Consider the following 21,868-nt stretch of genomic DNA (forward strand, 5'->3'; position numbering starts at 1 on the left):
TACTTTATTTATTGATAACTTCATGATAATGGAAATAAAATTTTGGTGCCTTCTAATCAAAACCTTCAAATATATGCCAATCCTTTATCTCAACACACTATTAATATGATTGTTCAACCTTCTTCTTCTCCTATATTGAATGTTTCTTATGATACCTTATAGGAAGAGAATGACCATACTATTAACACTATGGAATGTTTACCTCTACCTCTACCTTCCCCCTATGAAGAAAGTTCCATCTAAATATCATGATGAACCTAAATCTAAACCTAGCATTGAGTGTGCTAGACACCTTGCTATTTCATTTAATGAATCTAATATTTTCAAGGCTTGTGATGGTCCCCTTTATATTACTACTAAGATTGTTAAGTATCCTTCTTATGGGTTTATGGTTGATCCTACATCGATGGCTAATGTTATCACAGAGGAACATTTTTATGCTAAAAATATATATCACGATTTCTATGATTCAACTTATACTTGGATTCAGACTTGTAATGGTTCCTTGTATCTTCCTAAAGGTTCCATTTCATTTCCTATTGAGTTGTTTGGTAAAGTGGTGAATAGTACCTTTTTTGTCATTCCTACTTCTAATAAGTTCCAAGTGAAGTTTGGTTTACCTTGGTTGACTTTCATGCAAGTCATTTCTTCTCCCATTCATTAGTGCATTAAATTTCCTTATGATGGTGAGATTAAGACGATCAATTGTAGTCTTTATCATCCTTCTAGGCCTTGATAGTGTACTACCCTTGATTTATTTTGGCCTTCTATCCCTACTACACCTTCTACTCATCTAGGTTATCTATTTCAATCTTATCAAGCTCATAAATGTCAAAATATTGACGAGTTGAGTATGTCTAGGATATCTCTTGTGGTCCATTTCCTACACCTTCTACACCTATTTGATTTGATTCTTCTATTTCTAATAGTCAACAACCACTTGCATCAAATGATCCTACTGGTGTGGTCCCTCCTTCTATGGTTCCTCCTTCTAGTGTGGTTCCTCATAGTTCTCAACATGTCATTGTTCCTCCCATTAACCTATCTACGGACGCTAGTACATTGGGACCTATTTTTTGACAAAACATTTTGACATTTGGGACACATAATGTAAAATAATTTATCTTTTTTTTCGTAAAATTACCTGATATTGTCAAAATTATGACATTGGGCATCAAAATTTTGACATTATCAAAAGTATAAGAGAAAAAAATATCAAAACATCTCCAGTGAAATTTAAAAGAGCAATATAAGCCAAAAGCTAAAAGAAAAAACATTTAATCATTATATTTTAGCCAAGTCAAGTGGAAGCAACCACATGGAAACCTGGATTGATATAAATTTGTGTTAATATATGTCCTTGGATTTGGTAGCGATTTCAATTAATTTCTTCATTTAGAATTCATGAATGAATATATATCTTGCCCTACCCTTGTGATTGACGTCTCTGCAATGATTTTTTGAAGTATTGGAGAAGGAAGAAAGGGAAAAATTAGTCTAATCCCCAAAAGTGAAGAAGGTATGAATATTTTATAGATTATGAATTAGTTGAATTCATTCATTCATTTACTATTTAGAAGCGAATATATATTTTGTCTCTTGTATATATATAAGAAAACTTCTATGCCCATTATATGACCATGCAACATAAAATCTAAATAACCCTCTATCGATTATAGCTATAGCCCCTCAAATGCTCATATTTTGGCATTAATGACTACATTTATGAAATTGGTCACCATTTTAAGGTTTGGCTTTAAGTGGGAAATCACAGGCCCACTTAGCTATGAGAAGGCGGGCCATATGAAACACACCATCACGTCCTCTAATAACTTCATGGAGATTATCATAGCCAAGAATATTACCCTTCACGAGCTGAAGCCTCTCTTTGGATCCTTCCAATTCTTTTAGATATTCATACTTTCCAGCCTCTGCATTCATCAAGCCCAATAAAAAACTTGAGAGTACTTGAATTTTCTTGGAAATGTATGTAAATTTTGTTGATATTCAACATGTAGGATTACATTTTATAGTAAAAAATTTGAGTGTATACAAATGATATAAGAAAACCTTATAACACTAATGAGGATTATAGACTGCTCCTCTAACAGTATAGATTTGTAGTTATTTGCCAAGAAGAAATGAATCCTCTTGTGCTAATTACACAAACAATTTGCTTCTTCATTTCTATATTATGTGAAAGAAACCCAAGCTTTGAAATTGCTCTCTTTTTCTTAAACTTAAATAGACAAGCAAAACAAACAAAATCGACATGACGTGGGCAAATGTAGACAATGAAATTTGATAATTATCAAAGAACTATTTGCCTCCACCCCAGCAAAATCATCCTTCTCAAAAAAATGTCCACACTCCCCAAACTCCTCCATCGAGGAAAATAAAGAATGAGAGGAGAAAGGGCATGAATTTCACACTTTTTTGGATGATAATAGTTCTCTATCAACAAAAGGGAATGGTTAAGAAGTTAGATCTAAATCTTTTGATTTTAATTTTAAGATATTCAATATATTATTATCATGGTGTTTCATTTGGTAAGTATGTTCTATTGGGCTCTAACTACATATTACCAAAATGTCTAAGAACTTAGAATATTAAACAAATATAAGACTAGAAAAACCTAAATATTATTCTATATTGCAAAAGATGTCTTTCTTCAACATAGGTATTGTTATTAAAGAGTTAAATATTTAATCGAAATAAGAGTGAAACTAAACTTACCATAATACTCTAAGGGAGAGTCGTTCATGGTTAAGGTTAAGCATATGCAGAGAATTCCTATATTATCAATCCTTATTTTTACATTAAGTGTTAGAAATGTGACAAAAATTATAGAAGTGAATCACCATTAGTTAACACAAAGAATGAGGAGGAGATGGAAAATGTCAAATCCCAATTAACCTAGTGACAATATATCAATGGGAGAAAGGAAATGCATGCCATGGAAATGAAATTTAAAGAATGAGATAGGGAAATATAGAGTCAATCAAGAGAGCTGAAAAAAATGCAATGAAAAGAAAAGGTGTATAAATGAGGAGTAGGAGAGGATTCAAATGGATCAAGACAAAATTTGAAAAGAGTTGGAGGTGGTAGCAAAGTATTTGTAGATATAAATGTTTTTAATAAATCCATTCAACTTCTTATAGGAAAGCATTATTATTTTTACATATGCTACACATCAGTCTCCCTCAATATTCTATCATTTATAAATTATTGAGGCCTAACTCCATCCAATATAAGTTGAACTTAATTTTAAGTCCAATATTTTCTCATATAACTACTACTCAAAATACACCAACAAGGAATGAGAAAATGGTTGGGATAGCAAGCTCAAGCTTCCAAGCAACAACAATCTTTGTCACAACATATTAAAATATATGTTTACAATTCATCTCTATAGTTTTTGTTTAGACATATATTTGATTGTTAAGAAGTAATTATAATTTAGTTAGCCAATGAAGATGTAATTTTTCACATGTATGCATTTATTTTTTGAAACATACTAGTCACCTATGCACCCATTCCCATTTATTCTTTTCAAATAGCACCAACTTTCAAAGGATCTAACCATTGAATTTGGATGAACTTCACACATGAAATTTGATGTGTGTGTGGGTTTGAAACTTTAGCTCTTTATTTTTCCAATTTTAAAAATGTAGCACTCAAACTATATTTTCCCCTTAATTGAGAGATGACACTTCTAAATTGGCGCTCAATATCCCTTGAAATAAGAAAATTAAAAACTTTAATCCCCAATCCAAGTAAATCTTTAATTGGGACCTTCAAGATTTTGATTACAATATAAAATAATAATAAAATTGTTACCAAATCCTAGGTGGTTTGTTAAGATCATAAATATATTTCTTTTTGTTATTAGTCAAACTTTCCTTACTTTTTTCAATATAGTCCTTCAAAACTACCCCATAACTCCTGGAAATCACCTGTAATCAAAATTCTTATGACATTTATAATGTTACAGTATGTTGATTTCAATTAAGATAATTCATATTCATAAGATAAATGGCCATTGTGCATATATTGCTCATATGTGTTATTCAGCTCGCACTTAGTAGCATCTTGCAAGAAAGGTTCACACTCTAATATAGAGTGGTCAACAAATCATACATCTTCTTTGTTGTCTTCATCTCTATAATGTACAGTATGAAAGTGCTAACTAATTAAAGGTGGTCAGTATTAGTTACAACCTTTGTCTCCACAAAACTCCAAAGATCTACCTCCAGTCCCCTCCAATTGCATCTGTAAATTGCATTTCCAAGTTACAAAGCCAGAAGCACCCTCTAGAAAATCATGCTTTTTGAGACTGGGATTAGTCACACCTACAAATTTTAGAACATGCTAAAACTAATCAAAGTGCTCAGGACTTGACCAATGAAAAGGGGTCCATTCAACTCATCAATAGAATATAATTTATTTAAGGCCAATTTATAAGAGTTTATATTCTCTCTTTTTCTTGAAGCTTAGGTCAACTTAGGAGGTTCTTTACAGAGGTATCTTTAATAATTAAACACAACTAAAGATGAGGAAATTGGAATTTTTTTAGTGGTCTTCAATATATGTTTTGTTGGAATTTGATGCAAGTACTGCTACTTGAGCAAGACTACCTAAGTTGCAGGCTTCATATCCTGGCTTGCAAGTTTACATTTGTCATTCTATAGGTAATAATTGTTACCGTATCTAATTAGATAGATAACTATTTTATCTTCCTATTATTTTGTCAATGACTAAAGTACAATTAATTGAAAAAAACATATATTGAAAAATAGACAACTATTTTCTTTAACTTTTAAACTATTTTCTTAAAAAATTGATAGTAATAATTTATTATTTATTATTATATACAAGATAATACTAATGCTTCTATATTTATATTTGATATAATTATAGCCTGGGTATTTGCTTGTGAATAAAGACCATGTTTGACAATATGAACCCATAACAAAATAAGGAGATAATTTCTAGATTGTGGTATCAATTCAAAAGAAAAGGTCATTAAAAATGTTATTGTCCCTACAAAAATTATAAGGGCTTAAAGACTCAAAGACTTCTAATCACAACAGTTGAGAGACATTGTAGGAAACATGGTCACATTGAAGGGGGGGCATGAATTTTGTCCACTGGTAAATGTGGATTTCCAATTAGAGGAACATGGAGGTTTGAATATTAAAACATAAGATGATGTTCCCATTGGAAGAAGATGACCTTGTAGTAGAGATCACAATTGAAGATGATGGTATTGTTACACTTGATCATGTCCTACAAAACCTGATTGAGGAAGATAGTATTGGTGCAAATGATCAAGATGATGGCATTGGCACATCTGATCATGATGATGAAGATAACCTTGATATACCTATACTTGAGAAGGCATATGAGCCACAATACCAAGGATCCCAAAAAGCTCTTCTCTCTGTTATATTGTTGTTGGCAAACTTCAATATTATGAATGGTTTATCCAATGTAGAAATTTCATGTATGCTAAGTTACATATCATTTTTATCATTTTTTATGTTAGCATACCATTAATATTCTTTATATTAACAAATTTTATTGTTCGTTGTAGGTTGATAGGTGAGTGTTTTTGACCATCATCAAATATTCTACCTCATTTGTACCAAGAATTATTTTTCATTATGAAGGATATTGGAATGGAGTATCAAACAATACATGCACAACCCAATGATTATATTATATATCATAAACAACGTGAATTTACAATAGAGTGCCTTGATTTTCAATTTAGTGGATATCGATAAAATAAAATAACAAAAAGATGCCTCACAAGGCTCTTCAATACATTCCCATTGTTCTGTGTTTGCAATGATTATTCAGGTGTACTAGCTTGGCACAATTTATGGATTACCATGCACGCAATAGAAGTCAAGATGACATTATGCAAATGAGTTACAAATGGTTATGTATTTAAGGACATAGAAGAAAATTTTCCACACTTTAAAGAAGTACCTCATAATCTTAAGCTTTTATTGGCAATAAACAATGCCAATCCATTTGGAGAAATGATATCTGTTTACTCAATGTGGATTATTTTTGTTATTAACAACATTCCTCCTTGGATTTCCATAAAGAGGGAGAACATAATGTTGGAAATGATTGTACCAGGTATTTTTTCATTTAATATTCACCTAAATTAATTTATAAACACTAGATCAAAATGATCATAATAAATATGTAATGTTTTTGTTCATTCAACTACTAAGTATCAAGTGAAAGATATGAATGCATATATTGAGCCTCTTATTAAAGAGTTGTTGATAATACTTTTTTGAATGTAAACATGTAAATGCAAAACACCATAAAATATTCAACACAAGTTTGACGCTAGGATTTATTGTGGAAACCCAATTTGGGAAAAATCACTAGCAACATGTCACCACTTTTACACTCTTTCAAAGTGAGCTCTACTAGGAGCCAACCCTGTTAAAGGTTACAACACACACTATTAAATGTGACCTAGTTAGAGGATTTAATCACCCTCTTAGGAGTAGCCTTATTAGAGGACTTTCATAATATCATTTAGAATGTCACCTTGATAAAGGATTTACATAGACTATTAAGTCCCTCAATGACTTTTAGGTCAACCTTTGATTAAAAGGATTTCAATACAAACTATTTACAATGATTAGAACTCACTTTGCAATTTTGAATCTTAGTTCAGTTCATGTGTTGAATCTCTAATAAGTTCCCCCTTGTCATATATGTCCTCAAATCACTTGTAAACCCTTCAAGAAGTCAATATTCTCCTTCCAACAAACTTAAGCCCTCTGCTCAAATACACTTATCAACTTCAAAAACATCTATGCAAGCATTTCCTTTCTCGTGCTTCACTTTCACATACTCTTTCTCTTTGACTCTATGCCTCCTTAAATAGGTAATTCTAGCTATGTCATTTTTCATAATCACCGCAGATCTTAGGGTTTATGATATGATTCATCAAGTTCATTGTATCTATCCAGCTTCCTCTTTTCTAAAAACTTCTCATCCGTTGAATTCAATATTAGGTATTATACCTTATCCTTTTCTTGAATTAAATGATTTAATTCATCAATCTTATCTTCAAAATGATTTTCATATCCCAAGAATTCAACCAAGTCGGCTGGAAATCCTGATTCTTTGGACACATTCAAAATATTTTTTACTCAGACATCACTAAGTTCTAGTACTCAGTCATCATTGAATTACTCAATCACTATAAATCTTCTAGCCTACCATCAACATTATTACTTGGTTGATACTAATGCTCATCCAATACTAGAATCACTCAACATTTACTATGGCTTGGTTGACACTAGCATCACTTGACATTCTTTACTCTTTTACTCTATTTTCTTAGTCAAAGTTTACATAAATGATATATCCTGACTTGTATTGTAAAGACTTGAACATCAACATGATATAAACAATCACTTTGTCTTATCAAAGTCTAACTAATCAAATGTCCATTGTGACTTTCTTTGCATAATTCAACCTTTCCTCTAGGTGCTTTTTTTATGAATTTTTTTTCAAACCCTCTTCATCAATCAAATAGATATGACATTTAGATTAGGTAGCATCATGCCTCATAAGTAGATTTGACATCAATTACAAGACAACAATTTTTTTCAATTGTGGTTTCCAATAATCTCCCTCTTTGGCATTGATGGGAACACCTCAATATCTCATTCGAAAAAATATGTATGTAATCTCAATCATTATTACCATACAATCCAAAAGATTTCACTATCATGAGTGAACAATATCCTTAGTTTCGTGTTGATTCTTGTCTCTTCTATTTCATAAATATCTTCCTTTATCATTATTCTCCCCCTCTGAGGTTTATCTCTCCCTCTTTAACAACAATTCCAAAGACACTATCTTTCTTGGCTTCATATTCTTCATACATCTTGATTATGTAGATATTTGCATGTCTAGCTAATTTTTCCATTTGTTTATGATTGATCCATTTTGATGGTCTTCTATTTACTGAACTTCACTACCTTAGGCATCTCCTAAAGTAGAATTGTTTGCATCAATGTGTATGATATTATGATTAGCACATTTTATGCAATGCACCATATCTTCTTAAATTTCTTTTCTTAGGGAAACCACCCCTAATTTACCTATAATATATTCATGAGCATCTTTAGGTAAGGCTTTTGTTTACAATTTTTCATTTGGTGTGCACATATTCTAACTTCACTTCTTTCTCTTGAACTAGTTCTCTCAAGTATTGATACTTGATAGAAATGTGCTTTGTTTTAGTGTGCATCACTAGATTCTTTGATATGTTGATAACACTGGTGTTATCACAATTGATAACCACTAGATCTATAATTTCTTCTTTCATTCCTTTTAGCAATTGTTTGATCTACATAATATTTGAAAAGTTTAATGCAATAGCCAAATACTCAACTTTAATAGTTGATTGGGAAATAAAGTTTTATTTCTTGCTTGTTCATGAAATCAATCTCTTTCCTAGAAAGATTGTACCTCCACTAGTGTTTTTTTCTCATCAATATTTCCTACACAATCAAAGTCAATGACTACCTTCAGTTCAAATCTATCACTTCTCTCGTAATATAGTCCATAATATTCTATACCTTTTACATATCTTAATATCCTTTTCAATTCCATCATGTGATTCTCCTTAGGATTTGCTAAAAACATAGCAACTATCTCAACTGCTAATGTAATATCAGGTCTACTATGAAAAACATATTACAATTTTCCAATCATTGATCTATATAGTGTCTAGTTCACATTAGAAGAGTCATCATTTTTAGATAATTTATTTCCTATAGACATGGATATACTCACTAGTCTTAAATCTTCCATTCCAAAACTTTTTAGTACCTCCTTGATATATTTGGATTGAGTAATGAAAATATCAAACTTCATTTGATATACTTGCAAACCAACAAAGAATTTGATTTCACCAAACATTGACACTCAAATTCCTTCTTCATTTCATCAGCAAATAATATGCATAATGCTTCCTTTCCTCCAAATATAATGTCATCAATAAATATTTCAGCTAACAACACTTCATTGTTCTTGCTAGTCTTCAATTATAGATTATTGTTATCATTTTTCCTTTCAAAACCAATATTTACTAAGTAATTATGAAGTCTATCATACTAAGCTCTTTGGACTTGTTTCAATCCATATAAAGCTTTTTGCAGTTTACATACCATAATCTTCTTGTTTGGGTCCACAAATTCTTCATGTTGTTCAATGTACACTTCTTCCTCAAGTGTACCATTCAGAAATGTCAATTTGACATCCATCTAATATACCTTGAAATTATTGTAGGTTGAATATGCAAGCATAAATTTGACTCCTTCTAGTTTTGTAGTAGGAGAAAAAATTTCTCCATAGTTAACTCCTTCTTCATGAGCATATCCTTTTCATACTAGTCTTTCTTTATTCCTTGTTACTTCACCATTTTCATTCAGCTTATTCCTGAAAAATCAATTTGTTCCAATTACATTTTTGTCTTTTGGTCTTGGTACTAGGATCCAAGTATTGTTCTTCTCAATCTATTCAATTTATTCATTCATTTCCTGGATCCAATCTTCATTTTCTAGGGCATCTTTTACTATTTTAGGCTCAAATTCACAAAGTAAGCATGTGTCATGTTTGAGTCTTTTCTTTTTCATAACACTCAGCATCACCAATTATTTGTCCAGGTTTGTGATGTCTTACAAACTCTTTGTTCTTCAACAAGTTCATCTTGAAAAATAATTTTACACTCATTAACTCTTTCTTGTTCAAGTTCTGGTTCATATTTTGCATGCTCAGAACTATCTATCTGATGATTTACATTTCCTATCTATGACTTGACATCTTCCATCTATTGCTCAACATCCACTACCTATTATTTTGTAGCCTATTGTTGCACCTTGGCATTCCCAATTTTCTAGGGATCTGTAGATTTATTTTCTTGTCCAATAGGAATGCTTAGAGCATAATCATCCACATATATGAATGAGATGTAATCTTTAGGTTCTTCCTTAAATGTAAGATCATTTCTTTCTGCACACTCATCAACTTTCACATTTGCACTTTCCACAACTTTGTTAGTGTTAGAGTTCAAACACTTATAGCCTTTACTCTTAGTAGAATATCCTAGGAATATACCTTCATCGCTCTAAGTTGCATCAAGTTTTTCATTCCTATTATAATTGAATATATAACATTTTCTTCCAAATATCTTGAAATATTTCACATTAGGAGCATATCCATATCATAGTTCAAAAGGTGTAGCATTTTTACCTTTCTTGACTGCTACTTTATTCAAGTATAGACAATAGTTCTCAAAGCTTCTCTCCAATATTTCTATCATACATTCTTCTCCATGATCAACATTCTTGCATAGTTCATTATTGACTTGTTTCTTCTTTCTGTTATCCCATTCTAAGGAGGGGTCCTTGGTGCTAACATTTATCTTTTGATTCCTCTATCATTGCAAAATATATTGAACTCATTGGAAATGAGTTCACCACCTTTTTTAGATCTCAAATACTTTAGACTCTTCCCTATTTCTTTCTCAACTATGGCCAAATACCACTTAAATAACTAAAAAAGCATCATATTTAGCTTTAAGAAAAATCACAATCATCATCCTAGAGTATTCATCAACAAACAAAATGAAATACTTATCTCCACAATAGTTTTTAACATCAATAGGTCCACATAGGCTAGTATGAACCAATTCCAAAATATCACTAGATGTGTATGTTTTTCTTTTGAAACTAGACTTGGTCATGTTTTCCAATTGACATTGTTCACACATAGCATTGTTAGGCTTCTTTAGTTTTGGAAACCCTCTTACTTTCTTCATTTTACTAATGTTCACCAAATTGTCAAAATTTACATGACATAACCTTTTGTGCAAACAAATGTGTCTCATTAGATAAATCTAGATAGAGCAAGCCACCTCTTGTTTGATCACCACTTCCAATCAGCTTACCATCAACATCATAAATCTTGGCCTTATTGTGATGGAATTAAACTCTGTATCCTTATTTGTTTAGCTATAAAACACTCAATGGATTATAGTTAAGCCCTTTAACCTAGTAAACATTGTCATACTTGATGTTATCAGTCAATTGAATTATACCTTTCCCTTTTACAACACATGGAATATCATTACCACACATAACACATCTACCTTTGTATGGCCCAATGTCTTACAATTTATTTCTATCACCAGTCATTTTATTAGAGAATCTACTATCAATTATCCATCTGTCACTTTTGTTCACATATTAGATTAATGCAGCTTTCTCATCTTCATTAGATTCTTCTTTCATAGCAACATAGACAACTTCATCATCATTACTTTCAGATTTGGTGCCATTTTCTTCTTCAGCAATATTACAAGATTTATTACCTTTCTCATCCTTGTTATTTTGTAAACTCGATATCTTTCCTTCCTTTGTACTTTCTTTCCTTCCTTTCATCCTTATCTTCCCTGTCAGGACATCTAGCACCAATATGATCAACCTTGTTACATGAATTTTTTTATAGGTAATTTACCTTTGTATCTACATTTACTTCTTCGAAATCATTTTGTAATAAGTGCTTCAAGTTCATCAAGCTCATCATTAGAACTATCACTATTACTCTTCACATGTTTACTTTTTTCTTGCTAATAACCAATTGTGACTTGAAAGAAGATTCAATAGTAAGAAGTGTGTAGTTATCAAAGTTAGACATCTCAAAAGTAGTAATTCTACCAATTACACCTTCTAAAGTCAAAGTGTTACTTGGAGTACATCTCAATTCTTTTATAATAGAAACTCTAATGGCATATATAGGGAATAGAGTTCTCGATACCTTTCTTATCACTATTTCATCTTTGATTTCTCCATTTTCACATCAAATAATCATAAGATTTACATCCAACATGCTCATCTGTAAGGTCTTCTTGGTTACAACCAAATACATCAACTATTATAATAATAGTTCTACAAGACCTCACAAGATCCAAACTCTAGCTATCCTAGATCCACAATCTAGTAGAGAACCCTAAGAAGAATATTAACTTGTGATTTTAAGCCACCAAGAAACCTTCTTATTTCCCAATCCCACACTTAGCTACTAGCTTTGCCAAACTTCAATTTTCTCAGCTACTCCATCTTTTTCATGCTCAATGAATAATGACTTTGGATTCTATAAGACCCTCTACTTATACTAAACCAAGCTAAAAATTAACCTAAAAACCCTTACATTAAATAAACACTCATATTAAATAAGCCCTTGAGCCACAAGTTGGCTTGTAAAAAACATGAAAAACATGAAATAACTAAATACTTAGGACAAGCCCTAAGTTTACAATGCATAACTAACTCAAAATACCACATAAGAGTTTGTATGCTTAGACATAGGTCTATGTGTCATCCAACGATCCAAATCTAAGAGTGCACATGCCAAATCCCTTAGGTCAAAGATTGTAAAAATAATCTTCAAGGTCTATCTGAGAAATCACAAATACACAACCAATAGTCACCAAAACAACTCTAACTCCAAGATGATAATTCCAAACTATATGTGCACTCAGAAAAACTCACCCCAATGTGCCTTAAACATATCCATAGCTTAGAAAGTCATAACTCTACAAATTGGAGCTTGAAGCCCCTGTATACAAGATTGCTAACTTCCCTAGGATGCTCTTGCATCAAACATATTCTTATGATGAGGAGTATGAGGAGCACCTAAGATAGGCATTGCAACTTCTGAGGGAGAATCAATTGTATCGAAGCTTGTCAAAGTGTGCTTTCTTCAAAACCCAAGGTACATTATTTTGGTCATGCTTCCTAATGTAGGATGGTCAAGTTATGACATATGAGTCTAGGAAGCTAAAGACTCACAAGCTTAATTATCCTACTCATGACCTTGACCTCGCATTAGGGGTTCATGCCTTAGTGAAATTCCAACATTTCTATTAGACCATATGAGTTTAAAATATATCTTTTCACGGTCAAACCTTAATGGTAGGTAGAAGAGATGGATGGAGTTCTTGTTTGAGTTTGATTTTGGTGTTCATTGCATCAAGGTGGGGAAGGAGAAGGTAGTTGCAGATGCCTCGAGTAGGAGATGACATGAGTTATCATCCATGAGTTCTAGAATGGATTTGAGAGTGTATCAGTAGTAAATTTGAACTCAATTATCGATGTATTTTGGTTAAAATTTTGATACAGGTTGGTCAAAATTTTGACCAAGTAGTTTGTGGTAATTTTTCTTGTCAAAATTTCAACCAACCTGCACATTGGTCAAAAATTTGACCAATACATTTGTCAAATTTTTTTAATTTTTGTTAGCTTTGATTTGTCATTGTTGGTCAAAATTTCCACCAATGTTTGGTCAAAATTTATTTAGAATTGGTGGAAATTTCAACCAATTCTTGGTAGAAAACTATCAAGAATTGGTCAAGATTTCCACCCATGTTTGGTCAAATTTTTTTATATAATTGGTGGAAATTTTGACCAAGTCTTGGTAGAAAAATATCAAGAATTGGTCAAAATTTCCATCAATGTTTGGTCAAATTTTTTTATAATTGGTGGAAATTTTGACCAATTCTTTGTAGAAAACTATCAAGAATTGGTCAAAATTTCCACCAATGTTTGGTCAATTTTTTTTTAATATTGTATCAAGCAATTGTTTCTTATCAAAGCCATTTAATTTGCAGCCTTTTAAATCTCTACAAAGATAAAGTTGGAGCAGGAGATTTTTTCTTCTCAAAGGTGTCCTCTGATTGTAAAGCTTTACAATCAGAGGACACCTTTGAGAAGAAAAAATCTCCTGCTCCAACTTTATCTTTGCAAAGATTTAAAGCTTTACAATCAGAGGACACCTTTGAGAAGAAAAATTCTCCTGCTCCAACTTTATCTTTGTAGAAATTTAAAAGGTTGCAAATTAAATGGCTTGGATAAGAAAAAATTGCTTGATACAGCATGGAACAAAGACATATAACATGTACATGTATTCTTTGAAATGAAAGCATCAAAGGATGTAAGCAAAAGCATAACTATTGAAGTGTAACATGCCTCATTATGCACTCTTGATATTGCCAAAGTTGATAGAAATTTTTTCAATTGTGAATAATAATATATTATATAATCAAAGTAACAAAGGAATTTCATATTTATGATAGGTGGTTTTCAAAGTACAGTACAATATAGTAAAAAAGTTGAAGGAGAAAAGTATCCTAAACTGAACACCACTATATGAAAATTATACATTTTATCCCACAATAACTTCAACACTGGAACAACTACTTTTGAAGTTTGCAAACAATGAACAAGGCATAACATTTATATAGAAAAGAGATAACAAAATTTCATTAAAATATAGCATATGTCCTAATGTGTGTGTTGACTATGGATGTCCATTTTCTTTGCTTTGTAAGATGACCTATAGCATTTAACTATGAGTAAATCTAAAATAAAATGTTCCCAAAACTATGCATTCTACTTGGAATTTGCTAATAATAATAGTTATAAGAAAGATCTCTTTTTCACTGTTCTATGAAATTCTACATAAATATCCTTAGTATTTTGTCATTCTTCACTTTCTAAGTTGGATTAGGTAGATTGTTAAAGATGTTACTCCATGTCTAAGCCTTTCCTTGAAGACTAGACTCCCAAACATGGATCTAAAGACAATTTTGTCTAGATGGTCAATCTATAATGTAGCCTCCTCAGATAATTTTATAAATTTAAGTTAATAAAATTTGAAGTTCATGAAGCAAACTAGAAAACAATAAGATCTCTATCTTTCCGTATAAAAAATTTGCATAAATATCCTTTAGTATTTTGTCATTCTTCCCTTCCCAAGATGGATGAGATAGATTGATATAGATGTGATTCCATGTCTAAAATTTTAGTTCATGACTAGACTCCCAAGCATGGAACTAAAAATAAAATTTTGTCTATAGTGTGAATCTATAATGCAACATCCTTACATAATTAAATAAATTTATGCCAATAAAATTTGCAGTTCATGAGGCAAACTGGATAATAGTAAAATGACCATGTCCATGCTTGGTGATAATCTAAGTTTCAACAGTAAAGACCAAATGAAGAACTCGCCTATAAAATACTAGCCAAACCAATTTGAATCATCAATTGAACATAAAATTAATCTTAAGCTAAATCATTTTCTATCTTCATTTATATTTTATAATGTCCTCCTTCCATGTAAGGGAGTGCTTAAAGACTTCTGATTGGGCAGGTTCAACTTGTAGAGATGAGCGTGGAGAAGATGACTCAAATCTATCTAACTAAAAAATATGATTGCTATATAAAAGTACATTAGAATTGAATCTAGTATATGATAACCAGCATACACTCAAAAGCATTTTTTGGATAATTATATTTTACATTAAGACAATTAACAAAAAAGACCTTGATATCAAGCATACAACTGAAAATAACCATTAATTTTGAGTATTCATTTGCACATAATCAAATAATCAACCATAATATATAGTTTAATGAAATACATAAACAAATGTGATCATGGGAATGCATATAACATAGTTAAGAAATTGAACATTGCACACTAACTAGGGTGCAATGTTCAATTTCAAGACTTGAGTAATCAAAAGAGGGAAAATGGCATACCTCCTTCAAGTTAACCCATTCAAAAGTCTCCCTGCTTGTATTAATATCATAAATGAGTGTATGCAGTTCCTAACCATACACAAACCATTTTTAATCAACAAGGGAAAATCATATATATTAATATATATAGCTATTTAGTTGTTAACAGTGTCCACATCTCTTGTTTGGAGACTTCAAGCAATGGGATGATGCTCACATTTTTCCATATGGTAAATGTAATATCACTCTTTCTTTAAGGTACCATGTATTTTGATAACAAAATCAACTTATAACTGGCAAAAAAATGGGACCTAAAAGAAAACAAGAATGGTTTTGCATGTGTGAGCATATGGGCATATTACTACAATACAAAAAGCATATGTAAAGCTAGATAGATAGATAGAGAATAAACTAAGTATTACAAATTAACACAAGAACTAATAAAGTTTACTCTGCAAGAATCCATTTCTACAAGAAAGATCTGTATTTGGTGAAGGGTCAAAAAGTATGGGAAAGGCCAGTAGACCAGCAGTGAGACAAGGGGAGTTTGAGAGAAATCATGAGGAAGAGTTGCAAATTTCTACCTATATGACTAGTTGGGCATATCAAGTCACCTTTGAAGTAAATAACCACTATAACTAATAAAGTTTACTCTGCAAGAACCCATTTGTACAAAAATATCTCTATTTGGTGAAGGGTCAATAGGTCTTGAAAAGAGAAACATATAGGTAGTAGGACAAGGGGAGGGTGAGAGAAATAGCGAGGAAGAATTACAAATTTCTACCTGTACAACTAGTTGGGCATATTAGTCACTTTAGAATTAACTTGTTAAAAAATATCACAATAATCATATCCAAGTATCTACTTAACTGGTATAGTAATCTTATGACAATTCCTATTCATTTTAAAGTAAATTTCAAGGAAAGCTTTAGTTGTATAGTTGGGGTTATGCCTATTGCTATAGATTTTTCAATTTTAGATCCTTAGCAATCATGAATAATATTCAAACTTGTCATCTATACTAAAAAGGTGAACATAAGTCGTGGAACTAGGTTTTTTAGACAACACATAATGAAAGATGGTTTGCTAAAAGATACCAAATTTGTGGCATTTTAATCTTTAAAACCCCAACCTTGCAAGAAAAAACACCAAGACAAAATATTGTGGCAATGACCCTACAATATATGAAGTGGGACCTCTTCAAGTATAAGGTTTTTTGGCCTTTTGTTATAATGAGAAAAAAAAGTTTACTGAGTAGCAATATTTCACATAGATATCATTATTTCCATAAAATAACAATCAAATTATTAACATTGAACTTAAATAATTTAAATAACTTAATTGGATCATAATTGGTAATAACAACCTCATAAAAGCTATTATCTTCTGGCCACATGAAAGCTACATTAGCTTACTCGTTTAGCATCTTGGACAGAAATGGAGTAGGCCGCAAATTTTGATAGCCCTTTTTGCATTGCTAAGCAAGGAAGATGTCCCTTACCAAACCACACTTCTTTACATTGCATACAGTACAAGAAGAATTTTAAAAAATCATTTGATAACTATTCACAAATAAAAAATATAGAAGATGTCCCAGCATTAAAAATGATCTGCTCTCCATGGAAGTTTGATGTGCTAAGTGCAGATATCTATAAGGTTATGTGTGTATCTATAAAGAGAGATATCATCAACAACACACTCTTCTCTTGTGTTCTCAAGAATACTTTTGTGAAAATTTTAAAAAACTCATAGAAAATATCATACACATTTAGGTGGGGAAAAAATATATAGTATAACCTAGTGCTAAGAGATTTTGTACAGATTAAAAGTGTGTCAATGATATTGGAACCATCTCATGGAGAATTTGACATTTGCAAGCATATGGACGTATTTTGGGAAAATGAATACTTAGACACTTCAATATTCTGCAATCCATAATGTTATAGAGAAATCACAATAACTGATGATAAGAGAATCAAAATACAAAACCACATTTTCTAATCCATTAGCAAGACTCGACTCTGAGATAACCATGGTCTATTATCTCTATATTCAGATTTCATTCACACTAATTTGAACTTTTTATTAGCAGTTTTCCTAGAATAGATTGTTTGGTCCTTTGAAGAATTAATTAAGAGGTAATAAAAGGGTATTTCAACCACTACAGATTACTTCCTAGCTATAGTTTTATTAGAAAAATGTTTACTTTCAAATGCATAATCATAAAAGTGTAGAAAAAAGGCAAAGTCATGGTGATTGAAAGAGAACCCAAAGATAGCATCTTTGACTAGCTTGAGATCCAATGATAGTGCCATAACCTAAACCTATTATGGTTTAGGCATTAGCTACTCTAAATAAATAAGTTGTGAAAGCTATTAGAAAAAAGTTGGGAAAGGTAATGTGAAGCTAAATAGTTAACCTAGAATTAGGAACGAAAAACCTGATTAACCATTAAAATGACTTGACTATCTATGAGCATATAGTAACTACAATTCTAATTCATCGGATATCTCTAATCTTTTAAATGAAAAAAATGCCCATCATAAAGAACATGTTATTTGACTAATGTCTGGATTTTTTTGACTTCATTCAATAAAATTCCCTAGTCCAACCAAGGTTTCCATGAGATCTAAGATGTTATTTGGAATGCTTTCAGCATGTCTAAACTGATGGTAAGGATGGTTTCATACCTAATTGCATAGTTTCTTCACAAATAGGGCTACTGGAAGAGCCCCAATTAGGCCTCCTTCCAAATTTGTAGGGCTTATAACTCCTTCCCCTCAAAGATTCAAATTACCTACTATAAAGAACATTTTCTACATAAGACCCATTCTCAAGGATTTTTGAGGTTTGAAGTCTTCAAATGACTATACAGCAGAGTTGTTAAAAAATGAGGGTTTTTAAGGGTTTGGGCAGCCTCCTTGTTGTCCCCACTTTTTCACCACCTTCCATAGCTTGTTAAAACTCCTCCTTCACAACATAGAATCTATTTGCACTCCCCTTGAATCCCTCAAAAGGGAAATTCATGACATTGCTTCTTTTGCTCTTGAGAGCACTTTTACTATTCACTACTCCTAGCTGCGCACTGCCTAGCTTGCCTAGGGCTTTGTCAAATAAATATCTACACATTTTTTTTGGGCTCCTAGTTGCATAGTCTTACAAGTTAGGTTCTATAGTCTTGGAATCTAGAGAACCATGGTTTTACCATGGTGGAAACAAGAACTACAACCCATTTTCCATTAAACACCCCAAAACTGGTAGTGCACAATCAAGTTTGAAAGAATTAAATAAAATAATTTCACACAAACTAAAAGAATCAAATCTAATTCATATAAAATGGAGAACAAACAATATAAAAACTATTTTGTCCAAAAAGATCACAACCACACTTCTATTTTCTTCCAAACAAGGAAAAAACTAGTAACTATTATTATAGAATCATGCACAGTGTACTGCAACCATACTGTGGTCGTACAATAATGAATGCCAAACCTTGTTTAGGGTTTCTCAAGACTTAAATAGCCTTCATCAAGGTTGGTGTGTTGTGTTAGGGCCTTTTTAATCACCTAACTTAGAAAAATATTTACAAAGGAAAAGTTACTTATATATATATATATATAAATCTTGAACGGAAAACTCAAACCAAAAAACTTTTGAGCAAATGTCAAACCAAAATTTAAACAAAAATTTGAACTGAAAACTAGCATCTCACAGTAAAAAATAGATCTATATGGAGGGGACTTTACCATCTATGATAACAAAAGGTAAGGTGTTTCAAACAAAGATATATCTTTAGTTTTGGAGAATTTTAGTAAACGGCTTCTAGTTTGCCTATGCTATTGGCAGGAGTCGATTGCATGGACCACACAGCTTGGTTTTGGATCTAAGTCACTGTAGCATCTTTCATTAACCTATTTGGATATGAATGGCAATAATTGTTGTTGGCAAGAATAAAAAATCTGATTTTGGTTACTACCACCCTTACTGGTGTTGCTCTCTTTTCCATCGTATACAAGAACAAAAGCTCCATATTGTGCAAATATTATCACATTATTCTATGTTTGGTTGATAAAAATTATCAAATGCAAGCTTTCCTACCATTAGTTCCAACTAGGAAAACCAAGAAAGTATTTAAGGAAAACTTGGAAGTAATTGACGAAGAGGAAATTGATACTTCTGCCACCAATTAACATGAAATTGATTGTGGCATTTAACCATGGCTCTTGTGGCATTCATTAGATAGTGGTTAACCCAATCTAAGTCTAGTTCAACACTTAATTTTCTTTTAGGCATAGACTAACAATGTAGGAAATGTAGGCAACTTTAAAAATGATGAAGTAAAAAGTCTATTTGATTGTGCTAAATTATTACCTTCAAGAAGGACCTTAGACACACATTGTCGCCTTGTGGAAACCTTAAAATTTGATAGATGGTGATAAAACTCCAAAAATGACCACTAAGAAGAACTGATTTAAATTATTGGTTCCATGCACATCGTTGTCTAGACTATAACTGGAGCTTCACAGTTTCTCTGTGCATTATTTTGGGTCTATTTCTTCTTAGGCTTGCCCTAATTAAGTATCATTTTCCCACCATCTAGCTTGCACAAGCACATAAAAAATATCATCAGATGTTGCAAATTAATTTAAAATCTCAACAATTATCATTTATCTTAATTTTTGATCGATTATATATATAAAAGCTTATTCAACATCTTAATATGTGCATCCATATGCAAGTTTGGTGTTTACTAATTCTATCAAAAATGTGCATACTAGGATTTGGTTTGGAGTTTATTGATGCTTACTTTCTATTTGGACCTTTTGGCACATTTTGTTGATCATCCCAATCAAGGTTACACAACTCTGAATATTCATCAATATTGTAGGAGCTAGGAAACTTATTAAACCTTCCTTCATTATAATGAATCTCAATACCATTTGTTTTTCATGATTTTTCTATGAAGTCTATTCATTGCATTTTGGCAAAGTTACTACATGAAATCAGTTATATGAATGATATGTAGCACCTCCTTTTGCATTTGTTTAATTCTAAGTATAAAAATAAAAAATGACTAAAATTTTCTATATTTTTTGCCTATAGATGATATATTAACCTAGGAATAGAATGAGTTGGTGGAGTTTGTTGTTGAGATGCTTTATGGTTTGATCCATGTCTGTTATATTTTAACAAGCAAGGGGATGAATGCTATGGTATATTGTGATCATAAATTAGTTGAACCTAAATAGGATTTAGGTGTTTGTGCTAGTTGCATATGATCCTTTTTTTGCTCTTGATATTACATGTGCATCTAGTGAAGTACAAGAGTACTAATTTTGGAAGGTGCCCAAGAGTTTACTATTCAAGTTAGCCATATCTCCCAATGGGCTAGTCAGATATTCCATAAACAAGCACAGTGAAAATTCACTTTCCAAAATGTGAAGATGTTTACTATCCAAGGTCCAAATATCAAGGTAGTATCCTTAATAAAGCATGTTTGCATAAATTTTAGTCTTTAAAAAGTCATACATTTATAGCATGAGTAAATGGTCATTTCTATATGTTAGGGTTTTCATTTAATTTCATATATAATATTTTCCTTTTTTTTTGTTAAATCTATAATGTGGAGGTATTTTAGTAATTTTCCTTTTGAGAGAAAATTAGTACTTTGAGATACAAATATGCATCACTAATGGTGTTATATGCCCATATAATTTCCTCAACTAAGATAGATACTGATGGGGCATATTTTGGAACAACATTTCCACACCTTTTTTTGATGACATATGGACGTGTAAAGCCATCAAAGCCAATGTAGAGTTATATTCCACAAATATTTGGGTTTAAAATCCATAAAAGTGCTAGATGAGCCATTGTAGAGAAATATCCAAAAAGCATTTGGGTTTAAAATCTACAAGAGGGAAGATGAGTAATACATAAAGGTGTAAAATGTAGCTAGTTGTGACCAATGGCTCTTAATGAGTGGCTTGTTCCACATATTATTTTCATTTGAATTCTTATGGTATAAGTTTATTGTGTGTCACCTCCATTATTCCCGTGTACAGAATGGTGAAATAATAGAGTATTTGAATTTTGAGTTTTGGTTGTTTGAATTTTACCTTTATATTGTTGAAACAAACTTTAAGCTTTTTTCTTGACAACTTTTAATTTATTAGCGTGAAAATTATGAAAACTAACACATTGTTTTTTCTATGTGACACAAATGAATC

At 31.5% G+C, this 21,868-nt stretch overlaps 1 pseudogene; it reads left to right on the plus strand.

Annotated features, from left to right (window-relative positions):
• Window positions 1-21,507, plus strand: part of LOC149551137 (putative casein kinase II subunit beta-4) — a 56,826-nt pseudogene extending 35,319 nt beyond the window's left edge.
• Window positions 21,508-21,868: the final 361 nt, after the last annotated feature.

The sequence above is a fragment of the Cupressus sempervirens genome, chromosome 6 (genome assembly GCF_028749045.1).
Source record: "Cupressus sempervirens isolate cs-2001-9-10 chromosome 6, ASM2874904v1, whole genome shotgun sequence".
Lineage (NCBI taxonomy): Eukaryota > Viridiplantae > Streptophyta > Pinopsida > Cupressales > Cupressaceae > Cupressus > Cupressus sempervirens.